This window comes from Castor canadensis, chromosome 4 (assembly GCF_047511655.1).
Source record: "Castor canadensis chromosome 4, mCasCan1.hap1v2, whole genome shotgun sequence".
Lineage (NCBI taxonomy): Eukaryota > Metazoa > Chordata > Mammalia > Rodentia > Castoridae > Castor > Castor canadensis.
The window spans coordinates 49,584,797-49,605,111 of NC_133389.1; the positions used below are offsets into that span (position 1 = coordinate 49,584,797).

At 40.2% G+C, this 20,315-nt stretch overlaps 1 long non-coding RNA gene across 4 annotated transcripts in view; it reads right to left on the reverse strand.

Moving 5' to 3' along the window:
- The window catches only part of LOC141422498 (uncharacterized), a 263,968-nt gene that overhangs the window by 142,655 nt on the left and 100,998 nt on the right, over nt 1-20,315 (reverse strand). For all 4 annotated transcript variants that reach the window (XR_012447086.1, XR_012447088.1, XR_012447085.1 and 1 more), the window contains 2 exons: nt 13,778-13,967; nt 9,831-9,953 (listed from right to left, as the gene is read on the reverse strand). This is a non-coding gene — a long non-coding RNA (uncharacterized lncRNA). The remainder of the gene's footprint in view (nt 1-9,830; nt 9,954-13,777; nt 13,968-20,315) is intronic.

Here is a 20,315-nt window from a genome sequence, read left to right on the forward strand (position 1 = left end):
TTTTAAAGGTGCACAGAAGGAGGAGATCAGCCAGAGAGGAAAAAAATTCTTTGAAAACTTCAGGCATCCCACTAGGACCTCCAAAAAGCCACACCTTAGTGGTTGAGTTATTCTACTCAACAGAGCCTGAAACCAAGCCTCAACAGGAGAAATTCATTTGCTCAGCTTTCAACAATGCAAAATTCTTCATTCTTACAAGGAGGGAAAGGGAAAAGTCCACATTTTAACCATCTGATAATCAAGTGTCTACCACATATTAAAGAATTATTTAGCTACTCAGGAGGCAGAGATCAGGAAGATAGCAGTTCAAAGCCAACCTGGGCAAATAGTTCTTAGAGACCCTCTAAGAACTTGAAAAAACCCAATACAAAAAAGGGCTGGTAGAGAGGCTTAAGTGATAGAGATCTTGCCTGGTGAGCATAAATCCCTGAGTTCAAGCCCCAGTACTGGGAAAACATAAAAAAAAAAATTATTAGACATGCAAAAAAAAGTAGGAAAATGTGACTCATACCAAGAAAAAACTTCCAATATATCAGATTCAAAGATAATGCAAATAATTACTGAAATTATCAGAAAACTATTTTACAACAACTACTATAAATACATTCAATAATTTAACACAAAACATGGTCATATAGGTAAACAGATAGGGACTCTGGGGAAAGAACTAGAAACTATGAAGAACCAAGAAGAAATTGCAGCTTAGTCCAATGTCTGAAGGTAGACATTCAGTAAAGAAGTTGGCAAGACATCAGAGACTACAGAAGAAATGATGAACATGCAAACCCTCCAATCTAGAATACTAAAGAAAAGTACTGGGGAAGAAGAACAAAACTCAGTGACCTAATAAATAGTCCCAAATGCGCTAACTAGAGTTCTAGAACAGAGAGAGAGAGAGAGAGATTAAAGCAGATCAGAGAGATACTGGAGCAGAAAAAATTATATTTTGGGGAATGGTCAAATATAGTTCAAATTTGATGTCAACAAGACCCTGTTGAAGTTGGGATCTGAAATGTCCCCCAAAGGCTCATTATGTTGGGAGCTTGTTTACCAGCTGATGGTCTTTGGGGAAGTGATTGGATCTTGAGGGCTCTGACCTAATTGACGAATTAAGCCCTGAATGGATTCATAATAGGATGATATTATTGGGAGGTGGGGCCTACTTGGAGGAAGTGGGGGGATGCACATTGGGAGGAAATGCTTTGTACTAGCCTCTTCCTGTTTTTAACACTCTGCTTCTCAACCACCATGAGGTAAACAGCTCTAAACCACTACATCTTCTCCACTGTGATGTTCTGCCTCACCACAGGCCCATAGTGATCGGGCCAAGTAACCATGGACTGAAACCTCTAAGACCTTAAGTCAAAGTAAATCTTTCCTCCTTGGGTATTTGTCACAGCAATGAAAGGCTGACTAACAGATTCTAAGTAGGATACGTCTAAAGGAATCCTTAGTCAGGATATTATACTGATATTACTGAATGCCAACTATAATGAGAAAATATTTAAAACAAGTGACAAAAGACATATCAAATTTGGGATAGCGATTATAAGAGTGGAAGGTGATTTCTTTTCAGAAACAATGCCAAGCAACAGACAGTGGAGTGACATTTTTAAAGAACAAGAAGAAAAGGTTAGATCAAGAATTAACCTAGAAGGTAACACACAGGCACAGGAAATCAATGCGAGTCAACTCCCTGTATAGCTATCCTTATCTCAACCAGCAAAAACCCTTGGTCTTTCTTATTATTGCTTATACTTTCTCTTCAACAAAATTAGAGATAAGGGCAAAATAGTTTCTGCCTGGAAGCGAGGGGGTAGGGGGAGAGAGAGGGGTGGGGGAAGAGGGGAGAAATGACCCAAACATTGTATGCACATATGAATAGAAAGAAAGAAAGTACCAGAAGAAAAATAGCTATTAACCTAGAATTCTATATCTAGCTACAATTACTCCATTCAAAAATTAAAGAAAAAGACCATTTTAGTTAAACATCAGTTAGGAAAATTTATCAACAGCAGACCTATATTACAACAACTAACGAGCTGGGTTTGGTGGCTCACATCTATAATTCTACCTCTCAGAAGACTGAGAGTGGGAAGATAGTGGTTTGAGGCCATCCCAGGCAAAATGTTTGTGAAATTTCATCTCAACCAATAAAAACACTGGGCATAGTGGCATACACCTGTCATCCCAGCTATACAAGAGGCATAAATAAGAGGACTACGGTCTGAGGCCAGTCAGGGCATAAACATGAGACTCTATTTAAAAATTAACTAAAGCAGAAAGGGCTGGAGGTGTGGCTCAAGTTGGTAGAGCACCTGCCTAGCAAGCGTGAGGCCCTAAGTTCAAACCCCAGTAGAAAATTTATTAAAGAAATTTCTGCAGGATGAAGGGATTCCTGTAATTCCTTCCCATTTTTATTTATCAGACAGTTGTTTTTAAAGCAAAAAAATACTAGCAATGTATTACAGAAATTAATACATACATAAGAGAAAGTATGATTACACCAAGGGCAAATGAATGTGTACTATTGCAATTTTCTTACATGCGAAGTACCATACTAAGAATTCAAGGTAAACTGGTATACAGATAATATACCAATAGTAGAAGTAAAACAAACTGAAAATACTTAATCCAAAAGAAAGTAGGAAAGGAGAGGGGAACACAGCAAAGAACATATGGGGAAAGGAGAAAACAAATAACAAGATGGTAAGCTTAAACCTAATGACATTAATAATTACCTTCTATCTAGACATACTGTTACTGAGTGCTGTTTAAAAGGCATGAAGTTTTACAAAGAAAGGCACATAAGAGTTAAAAGTAAGAGGACAGAAAGAAGATATTATGGAAACATAGGTTATGAGAAATCACGAAAATGCCATAGTTAAAGTAAGTATGCTACAAGACAAGGCAGAGATTAAATAAGGATATTTCCTAATAATAAAAATGTCAATTCATCAAGAAAAAACCCTAAATGTGTTTGCACCTAATACCAGAGCTGCCCATTCGTGGACCTCTATCTTTCAGAACCAGGGCAAACCCATCCAACCAGACAGGTCATTAGTTATTTTTTTTTTTAATTAGAAGAATGAATACAGAATTTCTTCAAGTGTTATATCTAGTGTCTAACCTGGCAATATTTTTTTCTTTACAATCTGAAGCCACACTAATCTGCTGGAATCCATTCTCTTCCCTATGGGTTTATATAAAATAGACTTTTAGAACTGACGAGGTTTTAAACATCACATAGTTCAAATGCTCCATTTTACAGAAGAGATTCTACTGATTCTTTGTGGCCCAATTCAATTAGCATATCCACATTTAAAGGTGAGAGAACTGTACCTCAGAAAGGATGACTAGCTTGGCCAAGATCACACAGTTGGTAAGTGGTCACACCTGGCTTCTTACCTACATGGTCTAATTCTGAAGCTTGCACTATCCTCATAAGAGACTTGGTAAACACTTACTGAATTGGAATAACAACTGAAAGAAATCAAGACACTGTAAGTTCCAAAGATGTGACTGCTTTGATATAGGTGGTTGGTCATGTATGGAGTCAACAGTAGGACCTAGAACTGAGTTCTATCACTTTCTGTTCTACCACATGGTCTGAGAGAGGGCAAACTAAAATATGGAATTTTTCAATCTAATCTCTTTCTATCTAACATCTAATTTTTCAATTTAATCTCTTGCAACTAAAGTTGTAAATCAAATAAATCCACTCTGAAGCCTGAGAAAATATGCTTCTCAATTGTCTATTTTTACCTCATTGCAACTATAATCAAACCAATGGCTTGAACAGACCAAGGAAGATATCCTTGTTATGTTAGTAACATTCACTGTAGCTTTTCAACATCAATCAAATACAATTTATGATTGAACAGTCTGAACTGTATTTAGATACAATAGTTTTATTGTTCTGCCATCACTGCCTTCACCTCGATGTCAAAGCTCCATTTCTAGTCTGTATAATCCAGCAAAGCCCACAGCTTTCTAGGCAGTTCCAGCTATTAAATCTTCAGTTTGGCATAATCCATCATTATAATCTGCTTTCCAAATTTAAATATTTAACTCTTCCACTGATTTTGGAGTAGCTAGTCTTTAGCCAAAAGGAAGAGCTATGGAATCTACTCACTTCCATTTTCCCCAACCTTAAAGTTAATATGGGGTACAGTGTCTTCTCTGAAACACCTCAAACTTCCTTTGGAATCTCCAGCCCTCCCAATATGCTGAAGCAGGGAACAAGAACAGAAGAGATGGCAGGCATTGTCTCTTGAAACTGGACAATTTCTGGGGTGGTCTTCCTCTGCTGTGGCCTGTTTTCGTCTTCTGTGCATTGCTTCCTGATGTAATGGATGCTGTTCATGGTTTTCCTGGGATAGCCCCATCTTTTAGAGATGGGCAGCCACAGCTTTTTCTGGCCCCACTACCATTCAGTGCCCTCCAAAACTCCTCTTTGTGCAGTAGGAGGGTCTAACTCTTGTCAGTTGTTGAGTATCCTACAATTCATGCCTCCTTTTTAATCTCCATGGTTCTTTACTTGAGGTCTTGAAACCAATGAGGTCATTCTTTGTCCTCCAAGTACTTCAGAGAATTGGCACTTGGAAAGAAGTCCATTTTCTTCCCAAAGTGTCTTCCTGCAATTTATCCATCATCCAATTTTACAAGCTTCTTATCTTTGGGGATTAAAGAGAAACCAAAATGGAATCTGGTCACTAGGCCATGAGTGCCTCCAAATTTCAGGGGAAGTAGCAGATTATCTCAAAAACTTTCTCATCATGCTTGACAACTTTCTACTGAAGCACCAGGGCAGATTCAAGAGGTATCCAGCTAGGGCCAGGGTGATGGTTACCTCTCCTTACAGGCCAACCAAATTTTACCAGTGATTCTCTTGGTATTTCCCTCTTGTGACTTGTATGTAAAGGAGATAAGTACCCTATCCTCCTCCAGCTGACCATCTTCCTGTCCCCTCACTCATCTACCCAGTGATTCCCTCATATTCCTTTGTGGAGTCATGTATGGTGAAGGCAACACAAAAGGCATGTCCACTTTTTTAAAGAAGCCCCTAGGTGCTGTCTGGATTGGATCCTGTTATGGGATTCTCCCTGCGAATTTGTATGTTAAATATCTAATATCTCAGAATAAGATTATATGTGGAGATAGGGATTTTAAAGAGAATATCAAGGTTAAATCAGGTCATTGGGGTGGACCTAATCCAATATGACTAGTGTCATAAGAAGAGGAGTTTAGAACAGACACACACAAAGGGACGATCATGTGAAGACACAGGGAAAAGGAGTCATCTATAAACCAGAGAGGGCTCAGTACAAACCAACATTGCCAACACCTTGATCTTGGACTTCCAGACCCCAGAATTGTGAGGAAATAAATTTCTTCTGTAGCACAAGAAAGAAAGAAAAAAACCCACAACCCTTCAACATACTATTGCATGAATCAGGCATAAAAAATAAGTTAGCATTGGCCAATACTGGAGAAATACAGAAGGAAAGATGCAGCCAATAACACAAAAGCCATGGTCCAAGAAAAGAATAATAAACTGGAAAAACTGGTGGGAAAAATTTTAGAAAATTATAACAGTGAGGTAATAGAAACATGATCAGCACGAACCGCATATCCATAATGAAGCCAAAATCTAGAGTGAGATTGTTGGTGAGGACCTGCCTAGGTCAAAATATCAGTCCACGTAATTTCTGGAGTATATGACTAGGGCCAGGGTTATAAGGCAAATGTATAAATCCACACAAAGCCCAGTGTCACAGAGAGCTGACAGATTTAGACCAGCAAGCACACAAATATCACCTAATTCAATAGAAGAATTATATGAAATCTGCCACATCTTATTAGTCACGATCTTGTTGAAGTCAAAACTGGATTTAGGAGTAAAGGTAGAGGAGGCACTCCACACTGTGGAAGGATTTGAGGGACCTGCTTCTGAATCCAAAGTTAGCCTGACCAGTATCTCTTCCGTCTGGCCCAGACTAAACTCTTGCCCCAATAAGGGTTAGATGTGCATCAGGAGCTATAACCAAATTTAAGAAATTATACAACCCTGAGGGGATTGCATTAGAAAGGCCCTTGAGGGAAATACGCCTAAATTTCATTTCTGACTCTGTTATGGTTTAGATCTGAAGTGTCCCCTGAAGGCCATGTATTAGGAAGGCTTGGCCACCAGCCTGTGGTGCTATTGGAAGGTAATGCAACCTTCAGGAGGTAAAGCCTGGTGGAAGGAATGTCCACTGGAGGTATGTCCTTAAAGGGAATATTGGGACTCTGTCCCCACCTCTCTCTCACTCTCTCTCTCTTTCTCCCTCTCTTTCTCTCCTGGCTGCCACGAGATAAGAAGCATTTCTCTGCCACAGGTTTTTGCCATTATGTACTGCATCATCATAGGCCCAAAATGGGGAAAGTGCCTGAACTGAAATCTCTAAGCCAAAATAAACACTTCCTCCCTTCGTCCTTTTAAGTTGTTCATCTCCTATGCTTTGTTGCAGCAAGAGAAAGCTGACAAGCCCCCTCCTCCCCCCGCCACACACACACTCCTTACTTGCTTCTATTAGGCAAATCATTTGGTCTAGGAAACTTGGCATTTCATCTATAAAACCGAGACAACTCACATGCACTGGGATTTGAGTGCAATAATGTAGGGGAGGGCTCTGGGGAGGGGTGTTACTGGGGTTTGAGCTCAGGGCCTGCACCTTGAGCCACTCCACTAGTTCTTTTTTACGTAATGGGTTTTTTCAAGATAGTCTCGAGAACTATTTGCCTGGGCTGGCTTCGAACCATGTCCTGATCTCTGTGTTCTGAGTAGCTAGGATTACAGGCGTGAGCCACTAGCACTCAGCTGTGTGTTGTGTTTTTGTTGTTGTTGTTGCTGTTTTTGCTTGCTTTGCAGTGCTGGAAACCAAACCCAGGGCCTTGCATATGCTAGGCAATGGCTCTACCACAGAGCTACATCCTTATCACTGTGTGAATCTTCTTAAACAAGGGCTGATCACCACAGACCAGTCAATATTAGCTCCCTCTCCCCTTTCTGCTACCCAGGTGGCCAAGACAGGGCTTTCAGAAGGCTTTTGAAGGTGAAGCCAAAGGAAGAAAAGGAACCCAGGGAAATGAAGAACTGGCAGGAAAGAAGAAATTGGGGGTCAAGACACTAAAATAAAAGTCACACGTGTTGTCTGTTCCATGAGCTTGCTTAGAGAAAGCTGTGTTTACAGGAGCAATTTCTTCTCCAATCATTAGCTGAACACTGCTAATTATCAGATTGGGGACAAAGCTGTGTCAGCTGACTAGGCTGACTGGACAGACATCAGTCTCTTCCTGCTCATCATTCCCTGTCCAGACATCCTTATAACTACACCCTGCCCTTCCAACAATGAAAAGCAGTTCTACAGTTAGCCAAGAAATGGCTGCCCTTCTCAACTAGAATTCCTCCAAGTCCATTTGTCCTGACCTTGATCAAAGTTTTGCTGCTGTGAATTGGGATGTTGCCCTACAGTGTCTGATAGAGACAATTTACTCTACAGAGGAAAATTCTCTGAGTGGCCACCCAGAGGACACTGATTATAAAGCACTCCTGTGGCAGAGTCGGTAATTCCCACATCCAGATGTCAAAAGCTGGTTAATTAAGATTAAGACATATTTGCTTTAGCAAGTCCAGTCAATCCAATTCCAGTATGGTTCTTTTCTCATTGTTCATTTCCACAGAAATTTCTTTGTCTCTGTAGAGCAGCTGTTAAGTAGCAGAAAGAACTAGAATTTCACAACACCATTTCTCAAGTAAGAGTGAAAAAGAGAAGGGGAGATTTTTAGGGAAGAATTAAGTTATCCAGTTTCAAACTATCATTTTTAAACATGAGGCCTATGCTCAAACTTCAGATGATACAAAAGGTAAAGCTAAATGTTTCAAATGACCAGAGATGCAATGAAGAAGAATGAAAGCTCATGGCTGAATCTTATTCACAACACCTCAGCAGCTCACTTGGGTAATTCACTCCGTCTTGGCTGAGAAGGAAATTTTCCCCACTGAGTCTGTCATAAATACTCTGCTGATGCCTCCATTTCTCCTTTTGCTTGACGATAACAGGAAGGCCCAGAACAACTGCTTTGTACAATCTGCAAATTAAGATGATTTTTTTGGCACCCATAAACTTCAAGCTGAAGAGGCTATTCGGAAAGTCATGGCAAAGGAGGCAGTAATTGTTTTATCTTTTTCCATAAAACTCTAATGCGTTGGAGGGAAAATAAAGAAGCCCCAGGTATAAACACTGCCATTGTAGTTCAGTACACAACCACTGTGATCTATCTGTAACAAAGTTAAAGCTATTGAGGATGAATAACGATAAAATTCTAAACAGAACTCATGAGAGGAACCAAAGTGATCTGGAAAAGGGGTTTTTTAATGGGATTTATTAGCAAGACCATCCTTGGGAATTATAGTGACATACATATAAGAGTTTTGCAAAGGCAAATTACACTATGTTGGGCATTATTCTACCTCAATTTAAAGGTAAAAGGCAAAAAACCAAAGGTCATCAGCCCAGGAGTATATTAATTTATATCTAATGTAGGGTTTTTTCCACACATGAAGAAGTCCAAGGGGGGAAAAATTATAGCTCCCTCAAGAAACTTCTGGCAATAATCTTACATAATTTACAACATAGAAGGACATTTCTGTGCCCAGGAATTGTAGCTGATCGGCAGTGGTAAAATGGATCTGAACAACTCATTTGATGCAAAAGTCATGTTAAAACCTTCAGCCAACTGGCTGCTTCATGCACCACCTTCCTCCTATTGGAAGTCACATTCACAATGGCTCATATTTATGGACACCCAAGTAGAAAGACAAATTCATGAACTTTGGGTACAAGAGGTCAACTGAAAAGGACAAGCTCAATTTTTCAGAACCCAAAAAAGCATTGTTCAGTTGCCCAGCGAGACCCAAGCTAGATGAGTCTCTCTCTAGCCTACCACAGGCTCAGGACAGCCCTGAACAATTTCATTATTTTATGCCTTCCAAAGGGACAAAGTGCCTGCTGTCCTATTTCATAATAATTGGATGGAGAAATGTAGGTGGGACCACAATTCATTTCAGAGTTTGGTAAATTATTTACCAATTAAGGAGATAAGGAGAGGAAGGGAAGGGCTACATAACTTTGATATAAATGTTCCTTTTATTATATTATTTATACACATGAAATTGTTGCTTTTATTAACTAAGAGGTTAATCACTTGAATGGGAAGCTTTGCATCCTTTCCAACTGCATCCACTGGCAAATTGGCTAATTTTATGTTAGGAAAATAACCTGGTAATTTTTCTAGTACTTATCTGTGTGGTGCAGTTTAATAACATTTTATAATATGAAAAGTGAAGAGGTAGATGCTGCTGGTGCTGCAAAGCCACTCTGCTTAAGTGGTGTGGGAAAAGGAAGGAGGCCACAAGATTCTGGTGAAATAAAATGAATTCCACAGAAATTACCCTTTTCTGTTTTTCAGGTGACAATGTGAAGGTCTGCTGTATGTGAACTGAAAGCACACACTTCAGGGGCAGAAAATATGACTGGAGGGCTAGGGTTGTGGCTCGGCAGTAGAGTGCTTGCCTAGCATGCATGAAGTCCCATGTTCAATTCCCAGCAACACACACACACCTGCATGCACACACACACACACACACACACAAATAAGTAACAAGGACTCTCTTCAGGATGTGGGGAGCCCCAGCATGCTTCTGCCCAATAATAGAAAAAGTGACTGGAGACCCAGCTTTCACTATCAGTGTACTTTAGGCAAGTCATGTGCCCTCTAAGTCTTACCTTCATTTGTAGAATAAGGATTCATTCGTTCATTCATTCACTCAATGTACCATGAAGGCATTCTATGTGCTCTCATTACCAGGATTGTTATAACAGGATTCTTGTCTTCTTTGAGCTTTCATTCTAGGGGGAGAATAATAATACACGCATAAAAAATAAACATTAGCTGGTCTCGATGCACATTTTCCATGAAATAAACAGGAATGACTAGAAAGTAACAGAGACCTATTCTTTTTTACTGTGCTAAAAACATTTAACATCTTCTAATAAGGTTTTTTTATTGTTTATTCATTTATTTATATGTGCATACATTGTTTGGGCCATCTCTCCCCTCTGTCCCCATCCTCTCCCTTCCGCTCCAATCCCTCTCGCTTCCAGGCAGAACCTGTTCTGCCCTTTTCTCCAGTTTTGTTGAAAAGAAGACATAAGCACTAATAAGAAAGACATAGCATTTTTGCTAGTTTGAGATAAGGATAGCTATACAGAGAGGTTCCTAGCATTGCTTCCATGCACGTGTATTACAACCTAAATTGGTTCATCTCTACCAGACCTCTTCACTACTTTCCGGTCAACTTCCCATAGTGGCCTCTGTCAGCTTAAGATTACTATATTAGCTCCTCTACAGTGGGCACATCAAACACTTTCAAGTTTTAGGTTTTCTACCTTTCCTTATTCCTCCTGTATGTGTTCTCCCCTTAGCATGTGACCCATGTCCAATAATATTACTGCATTTGTTTTAGGTCTAAAGTCCACATATGAGGGAGAACGTAGGATATTTGGCCTTCTGAGCCTGGCTAACTTCACTTAAGTTGATGTTCTCTAGTTCCAGCCATTTACTTGTGAATGACAAGATTTCATTTTTCTTTGTGGCTGAGTAAAATTCCATTGTGTATAAATACCACATTTTCTTAATCCATTCATCAGTAGTGGGGCATCTTGGCTATTGTGAATAGTGCTGCAATAAACATGGTGTGCAGGTGCTTTTGGAATAACCCAAGTCATACTCCTTTGGTTATATCCCTAGGAGTGGGATTGCTGGATAATATGACAGATCTATGTTTAATTTTTTAAGAAGCCTCCATATTGTTTTCCAAAGTGGTTGTACAAAGTGTATGAGGGTTCCTTTTTCCTCTGCATCCTCACCAACATTTGTTGTTGGTGGTGTTTTTGATGATAACTATTCTAACAGGAGTGAGGTGGAATCTTAGTGTGGTTTTGGTTTGCATTTCCTTTATAGCCAGGGATGGTGAGCATTTTTTCATGTGTTTTTTGGCCATTTGGACTTCTTCCTTTGAAAAAGTTCTGTTTAGTTCAGTTACCCACTTCTTTATTGGTTCATTGATTTTGGGGGAGTTTAGTTTTTCGAGCTCCCTATGTATTCTGGTTATCAGTCCTTTGTCTGATGTATAGCCAGTGAATATTTTCTCCCACTCTGTAGGTGGTCTCTTCAGTTTAGAGACCATTTCCTTTGTTGTGCAGAAGCTTTTTAATTTCATGTACTCCCATTTGTCCATTCTAAATGTGCAATACATTAGAGTCAACTAGAAGTACAATATTATACAGCAAATCTCTACAGCTTAATTCATCTTGCTTGACTAAAACTTTATGCTCCATGATTAGTTACTTCTCACTCCCCACCTCCCAGTTCCTCTTTGGCTTTCCAGTCTTTGATCCTAGAAGTGACTATTTTGGATACCTCATATAATTGGAATCATGTAGTATTTTTCTTTCTGTGTCTGGCATTTTCACTTAACACTGTGTCCTCAAGCTGCACCCATTGAGCATATAACAGATAACAGATTTCTTTCTTTTTAGGACTGAATAGTATTCTACTAGATGTCTCTTCAGTCTTATGCTTGATAAGAGAATCAGAAAGGAACCCATAACACAGTGATAATTAAGCTGAGACCTAAACATGAGGAAAACCAACTTATGAAGCCTATAGAAGAGAATAGGGAACAGCAAGAAGAAAGGCCCTGATGCCTGAAAGACTTGGATTTTTGGTGGTTTTTTTTTTCAAGTAACTCAGACATGGCCATGTATGTAAGAGATGAGGCTGGAGAGATAGAAAGATCCAGATTCCATAGGACCTCATAGGCCACAGTAAGGAGTTTAGATATTTATTCTTCAGTTTTAATGGGAAATCATCAAAGGGCTTATAGGAGTTTACATTTTTCTTTTAAAGATCCTTCCAATTACTATGCAGAATGAGTTGAAAGGACCCAAGAGAGTTGGAGAGGGTGTTGGCAATAATGATGGGGATTATGTCCCCTTCACATTTCCCATGAAATAAGGGGAGAAGCTTATGATGGTGCTGACATTAATAACAGAGCCCACTGGTACTAGATGGTGGCACAGAACTGCAGAGTCAGGTTTGGGAACCACAAGTTCACTTTAATAAGACTTTGAGGTACATTTGAGACATCCAAGTGAGTGTGTCAGGTAAAACAGATACACATGGAAGGGTGAGCCACAGAAGCATGGGTTAGGAATGCAAATTTGGGAGTGCTCACATTAGCAATAGTCTATAATAGATGGTAATAAGTCCCTGTTATACATCTCATACCCAGGTTTTTTATTAGCTTGCAAGCTGCCTATCTCATGTAAATTACGGGGCAGTAACAAAAGAGTAAATATTAATGGCTAAAAGCAATAAAAGTTGATCTGTTGCTTGTGCTAAATGTCCATAGTAGGTTGACTGGAGACCTGGCCCTGTATCATTGCTTTCATCACTCAGACCTAAGCTGACAGAGATGCCAAGTCTAGAGTATTGTGTGTACTTGTGAAGATAATTTTATACATAACTTGAGTGAGTCAAGAGGTGCCTGGAAGTTGTTTAAACATTATTCTAGGTGTAGCCCTAAGGGTGTTTCCAGAAATAATTAGTATTTGAATCAGTAGACTGAGTAAAGCTACAGCCCTCTACTGGATGGGCAGATTTCATCAAATCCATTGAAGGTCTGGAAATAAAGTATGAATAAAGGAAAATTCTTTTCTCTTGTTCACTGTCTTTGAGCAGGGACATCAAGCTTCCCCTAGCTTCAGCCTCTGGATCAGATTGGAACCTATTCTCTTAGCTGCCCTGATTCCCAGGTTTTCAGACACAGACCAGAACTACACCATTAGCTCTCCAAAGTCCAGCCTGCCAACTGCAGATCGTGGGACTTCTCAGCCGCCATAATCACATGATCAATACCTTATAATCAGTGCAGGTATAGATGTAGATTTAAGTATATAGATATCAACTAATAATACGCATGGTGAGTCCCACCATATACCATTCAACTCACCTATTTGGCCTGTGCCAAAGACAGATGTATCTTGGAGAATGACAGTGGGTTATTATAAGCTTAACCAGGTGGTGTCTCAAATTGCAGCTGCTGTACCAGATGTGGTGTCACTGCTTGAGCAAATTAACATATCCCCTGGTACCTGATAAGGAGATATTGATCTGGCAAATGGCTTTTTCTCCGTACCAGCCCATAAGGCCCATCCACCAAAAGCAGTTTGCTTTCAGCTGACAACACATCTTATCCTACCATAAGGGTATATCCAATCAATAACCCTTTGTCATAATTTAGTTCACAGGGCTATTGATAGTATTTCCCTTCCATGATATATCACACTGGTCCCTTACATTAAGAGCATTGTGTTGATTAGACCTAGTCAGCAAGAAGTGGCAACTACCCTAGATTTTAGACTTAGATAAGACATTTGTATGTCAGAGGATGGGAAATAAACATAATAAAACCTCAGGGACTTTCTACCTAAGGTAAATTCTTAGAAGTCCAATAGTGTGGAATATGTCTAGATATTCCTTCTAAAATGAAAGATAAGTTGTTGCATCTCACTCCTCCCAAAATCAAAAAAAAGGAGGCACAATGTCAAGTGGACCTCTTAGGATTTGGGGTAGGGGGAACAACACAGTCTTACTTTGGGTGTATTACCTCAGTCATTCAGCAAGGGACTGGTGAAGCCGTCAGTCACTCTTGAACCTAGACCACAAGAAGGTTCTTCAACAGGTCCAGGCTGCTGTGTGAACTGCTCTAACACTCTGGCCATGTGATCCAGCAGACCCAATCGTACTCCAAGTGTCAGCAACAAAAAGAGATGGTGTTTGGAGGTTTTGGCAGATTCCTATAGATGAACCACAGGGTAGATCCTTAGGATGTTGTAGCAAAGTGCTGTCTTCCTCTTCAAGAAGACAGAGGAATGACTTTTATTCTCCTTTTGAGGAATGACTCTTGACCTGCTACTGGGCCTAAATGCTTAACCATGGCCACCAAATTACCAGGCAACTATGGCTTTCTGTCATGAATTGGGTGTTATCTGACCCACCAAGTCATAAAATTGCACATACAGGAGGCACTGTACCCTCAAATGGAGTAGTAAATACTTGATCAGGCCCAAGCAGGGACTGAAGATACAAGTAAGTCACATAAAGAAGTGGTCCAAATGCATATAGTTTCTACTCCTGATGCAGTGCCTTCTCTCTCCCAGCCTGCACCTGTGGCTTCATGGGGAGCTCCCTATGATTGGTTGAGAGAAGAAGAGAAGACTTGGGCTTGGTTTACAGCTGTTTCTTCATTACATGTAGGAACCACCTAAAAGTGGACAGCTGAGGCACTACAACCCCTTTCTGTGACACCCCTGTGGAACAGTTGTGAAGGAAAATCCTGCCAGAGGGCAAAACTTCAGAATGACACCAGGTTGTACACTTGGTTGGAAGGAAAAAATGACCAGATATGTAATTTTTTATTGAATATAGCCAATAGTTTGACTGGATAATCAGGGACTTAGAATGAGTGTGATTGGAAAATTGGTGACAAAGATATTCAAGAGACGATGTAGGCAGATACACCTCTCTGTGCAAAAAATGTGAAGATACTTGTGTCCCATATGAAGGCTCACAAGAGGGTGCACTCAACATAAGACTTTAATAATCAAGTAGATAGATGACCCATCTGTGAATTCCAGTTATCCTCTCTCCCAGCCCACACCTGCACCTATGAGCCACCCATCACCACCCAATGGACTCATGAAGAAAGTAATCATGGAAGTAGGGATGGAGGTTGCATGGGCCCAACAATATGGACTTCCACTCACCAAGGCTGATCTTGCTATGATCATTGCTGAGTACACTACCTGCCAGCAACAGAGAACAACACTGAGTCCCCACTAGGGCACCATTTCCTAGTGCGATCAGTGAGTTACCAGATGGCTTGTTAATTAGATGGATTGCTTCAATCATTTGTTCTTAGTGGAACAGACACTCTTGGTATGGGTTTCCCTTCCCTGCACATAATGATTCTGATAAAATAACAACCCACAGCTTTATCCACCATCAAGTGCCACATCTCTGATCAAAAAACTCACTTCACAGCAAATGGAGTAAAGAAATGGGTTCAAGCAATTCACTGACCTTATCATTTTTTTCTGCCATCTATTACATGGCTGGTTTAATTGAATGATATAATGGCCTTTTGAAAACCAGTTATGGTGCCAGCTAGGTGGCAATACTTTGCAAGGCTGGAGACATGTTCTCCAGAAGCCTGCATAAAATATGAATCAACATCCAATATATGGCACTAGTTTTTTTTTTTTTTATTGTTGGGCTGGGTGGGGTACGCTGTGGCATTTACAAAAGTTCTTTCCCACAGCCAGGATTCAAGGGTCCAGAATTTAGGGTATGAATGTAAGGGTGGTACCCTTCTCTATTACCCTTAGTGGCCCACAAACAAAAGTTTTGCTTCTTGTTCCCACTACCTTATTCTCTGTTGGATGAGAGGTGTTGGTTCCAAAGAGAAACATCACACCAGGAGATTAAACAATGATTCCATTAAACTATGAATTAAGACTGCCACCTGACCAATTTGAACTCCTGTGCTCTAAATCAATAGGTAACGAAAAGAGTTACTGTGTTGGGAGGACTGATCTTGACTACAAAGGTAGGTAGGAAAGGTGTGTCTGGGATACATGGGCTCCCTTAGAGCAGCCCTTAGAATTGCCATGCTTTAGGATTAATGTCAGTGGAAAGCTATACAACACAATCCAGGCAGGACTACTAATGGCTCAGACCCTTTCAGAATGAAGTCTTGGGTCACTCTGCCAGGGAAAGGACCATGACCAGGTAAGATGCTTGTTGAAGACAAAAGGAAAACAGAAAGGGTGGTGGAAGAAGATAGTTGTACATGCCAGCTACAACCACATAACCACTTTAAAAAGAGGATACTCATTTTCATATCTCTTCCTTCTTTTCTTATGAACATATGTGTGTGTATTAAGGAAATATTTTTGTTTTCTTTCCTTTATTTTCTCTTGTGTAACATAAGATGTTTTGACTTTATACTATAACATTTAAGTATTGTTAATTTAATATCATAGTACTCGTTAACGATGCCAAAGGGAAAAGTAATGTCTGTAAAGGATTTTCCCTCCTGTTCTGGAGAAGGGGTTACTGTGTTTCTGCTCACATGTAGAATAGTTGCATTGTGTTAGACCTTGTTATTGTCTTTTTTTTTCTTTTTTGTTTTGGTGGTACTGGGTTTGGTTTGAACTCACTTGCTAGGCAGGTGTTCTACCATTTGAGCCACACCTCCAGTACTTTTTGGAGATAGGGTCTCACTTTTTGCCCAACCTGGGCCACGATCCTCCTATTGTATGCTTCCAGACTTCACTGGGATGACAGGCACATACCACCAAGCCCAGGTTTTTCCCACTGAGATGCAGAACTGTTTTTACCTGAGCTGGCCTGGAACTGTGAGCCTCCCATTCTCACCCTCCTGGATATCTTGGGATGACAGGATCACACCACCATACCCAGACAGTGTTTGATACGTGGTTTTACTAATGTTTTGCATGGGCTGACCTTGAATTGTAATCCTCCAATTTCAGCCTCCCAAGTGGCTTGGATTACAGGAGTGAGCCACCTGTGCCCAGAATGTTGTCTTTACTTAAAGATTAAATGTGACTTAAGGAGATGCATGGGGATGCCAGGAGTGGTTTTATACTGATTAATTTTACATGTCAACTTGACTGACCTATAGATAGCCAAGATTTTTGGTGAAACATTATTCTTGCTATGTTTCGTGAGTGTTTCTAAATGACAGTAATATTTGAGTTGGTAGATTGAGTAAAACAGAGCCCATCCCCAGTACAGATGGCCCTCATCTAATCTGTTGAAAGCCTGAATAAAGCAAAAGTCCAAGTAAAGGAGAATTCTTTCTCTCTCTCTCTCTCTCTCTCTCTCTCTTTCTCTCTCTGTCTCTGACCTGGGACATTGGTCCTCTACTTTTGGCCTTAGACTTAGACTGGAACTTATGGCCTCATTGCTCTTGGGTCTCCAACTTAACTGGAGACCTTGGTGCTTCTCAGCTTCCATATTGCATGAACCAATTCCTTATCATTTACAGTTAGAAATATTATAGAGAATATATATATTCCTATTGGTTCTCTTTATATTATATTCTCTAAATATTATAGAGAATATATATATAGATATAGATATAGATATATCCTATTGGTTCTCTTTCTCTGTAAAACCCAGACAAATGCAGTCACAAAGGTAAAATTGAACCTTGAAGATGTCACATTGCATTAACATCCTGGCAAAGTAGTGACACAGATTGTGTTTCATTTCCATTCACTGAATAGAACTAGTCACCTGCCCCATCAACAAGGGCATCAGGAAACACAGTCATCATGGACTTGTAACAGGGAGAAATTGGAACATTTAGTAAACAGCTAATCCGCACCACACTAAGGAAATGCTACTCCCTTTGGGACAGAAGGGAGCATGGAGCTATGATTCTCAGTTCTGCCAACTTCTGGGTTCCACTTGTGTTTCTTGAGGCATTTTGCTGATATGATACAAAATGTTACTAAGGAAATGAAGACTAGAAACCAACAGTGTAAATTTTAGAAAAGTATTTTTAAGGTAAGTTCAAGGCCATAGATGGAAATGTAGGGAGGGCTCTGTGACCCACAAGGCAGACCATTAAGAATTTAGTAACCCATAGTTAGTTTTCAGGGTCTTGGCTTGACATCCTCATATAGGAGACAGCTGCACTTGCTGTATTGATTGAAGTGGTGTGTGCTAACAAAAGCTGAAACCTTCCCATTTAATGAAGGCAAGGAGTCATCCGCGAGCAGAGAGCAACTATTGAACTGATTACAGTCGACAAACCCAAAGCTTGATTAATTCCATAGAGCACTGAGTCTGAGAAGAAACTTGTAATAGCTTATATGAGTCAACTCAATCAAGATGGGAGAAGTCTGGCAAATTCCAGTTGACTGGTGGATAGGATGACTCAGAGAGGCAGTTAGACCACAGATAATTACTGGGCCAGTTTCTCCCAACATCCTTCCTGTTAGCAAGTTAAATGTTCAAGCAGCCCAACTTATTCTCTCAGGTCATTTGAATGCTCTTGACACCTTCTGTCTCTAAAGCCCTTTACAACACAAGGTCTTAGGCTTAGCTTGAGAATGCTGTAGCCCTCACCATCTATTCTGTTCCAAGCCAGAGGCCACATTTTCACCCTCAGACCCACAGTTTAACATTGCAGACCACACTTTCTTTTCAATTACATGTATCTAATTAGTTTGCTTATTGATCTTTTGTAAATAACCTAAGTTTCAACTTAAGTATGCAGGTAGAGTAGGGGGCAGGTCTGAGAAAAATGAGGGAACTGACAGGGAAGGTGAATAAGGCTATTCCAGGGGCAAAGTGCAGGAGAGAATTAAGAATGGCTGATCACTTAGCAAATGGACCCTGACTCTGGAAGATATTTGTGTATAACAAAAGAACAAAAGCCATCCTGGAGGTAGGACTGAGGGACAGCAAGGAGCCCTGATGTGCTATGATGGATATCATTCTCTTTCTGTCTCTCTTTCACTCTCTGTACTGGGATTGAACCCAGAACCATGCACATGTTAAGAAATTACTCTGCCACTGAGCTACACCCCCAGCTCTTGGTTTTTTGAGATACGGTATTGCTATGTGCTACATGCTGACCTTGAACTGTGATCCTCCTGCTGAAACTCTTAGTTAGGCAAAAGGAGTCATTAAAAATATAAAAAATATCTTTAGGTGGAAGATGACTTGATAAGAAGCATGACTTGAAGAAAGACAAGGGAAGGCAATGTTTAGCATTGGCTGGAAGAAAGAATGACCATGGGAAGGATTCTGGTTAAGAGTCTATTACAATGATCCACACAATCATTCTTTCAAACTGTTTCTAACTACCATCTTCCAGGTCACCAACAACAGATGACCTCACCCAAACAGCATGTCCTCTGTTTTCTCTAGGGTAATTAAAAAAAAAAAAAATCCTCCTTTTTCTGAGCGCTAAGAAACTGAAATGGTCACAGTGAGTCACTTCCTCCATGCTTCTCTTCTTTGTTACAGACACCTCTTTCTGCAACTAAAAGAGTAGGAAACCTGACTTAGGCCTTTCCTATTGTTATCTGACACCACTTGACAGCCTAAGAAAAGCATATCCATATGCATTGGGCCCCTGCAATGTGCCAGGCCCTGAACACAGGGCAAAGAACCCCCTCTCGATGGTTGCCTAAGGATTATTAACGAACACAAAAACTGTAGCATCAAAGATAGCAAGAGGGGCTGAGCAACCCCCTCAGTGGAATGCCTGGTCCCCTCCTCTGTTGAAGGCACTTAACTCCATGAATTAAGGTGAATATAGGGGGGAAAATCCCATTCACACTGAGTCCAAAAGAAGGAAAGGAAGAAACACTAAAAAGATGCACAAGGGTTAGTGGAGAAATTGACCTTCAAGATAAAGGAAGCTGCTAAATTAAAAGATTAAACAAGGATTACCAAGTCCTAGTGTGGACACTAGAAAGGTCTGAGGTGAGGAGAAGAGATGAAGAGTGAGGTGTGTGAGGCTTTGAGTTAAAAGAAGCAAAGACAAATATACACCTGTTCCTTACGCATCTGCCTTATGCCAAGTGTAATATGTCTAATTTCATCCTCTACATGATACTATGAAAAAGGTCCTCTTTAGTATTCCCATTTTGAAAGTAAGGCTTGTTCAAGGACACATGGGTAGCAGTTGATTGGGGATTCTACACAACAGAGCTCCATGGGCTTAAGCACTACACTCACAATATACACAATATCTACTTCCTAATTCTCAGAATTAGATTGGGTGATCCATCTCTCTTGCAGCATAGATACCTCTAAATCACATTTCCATGTACTTCCTAACATCTCTTGCTTAGATATTCAGTAAGTACTTTCTTCTGAAATGTTCAAGAAAGACCTCCTTATCTTCTATACCCAATAAATACACTCCTCTTCCTGCATTCTCTAGCACAATAAAGGGACCATCTTTCTTTCAGTTACTCAACTCTCCTTAACTGGGATGAGATTTCTCAATACACGATCAGTTGCTAAATCTTATCTTAGCCTTCTCTTGAGACACTTTAATTTGGATCACTCCCTAGCTGGCCTCTCTGACCCCAATC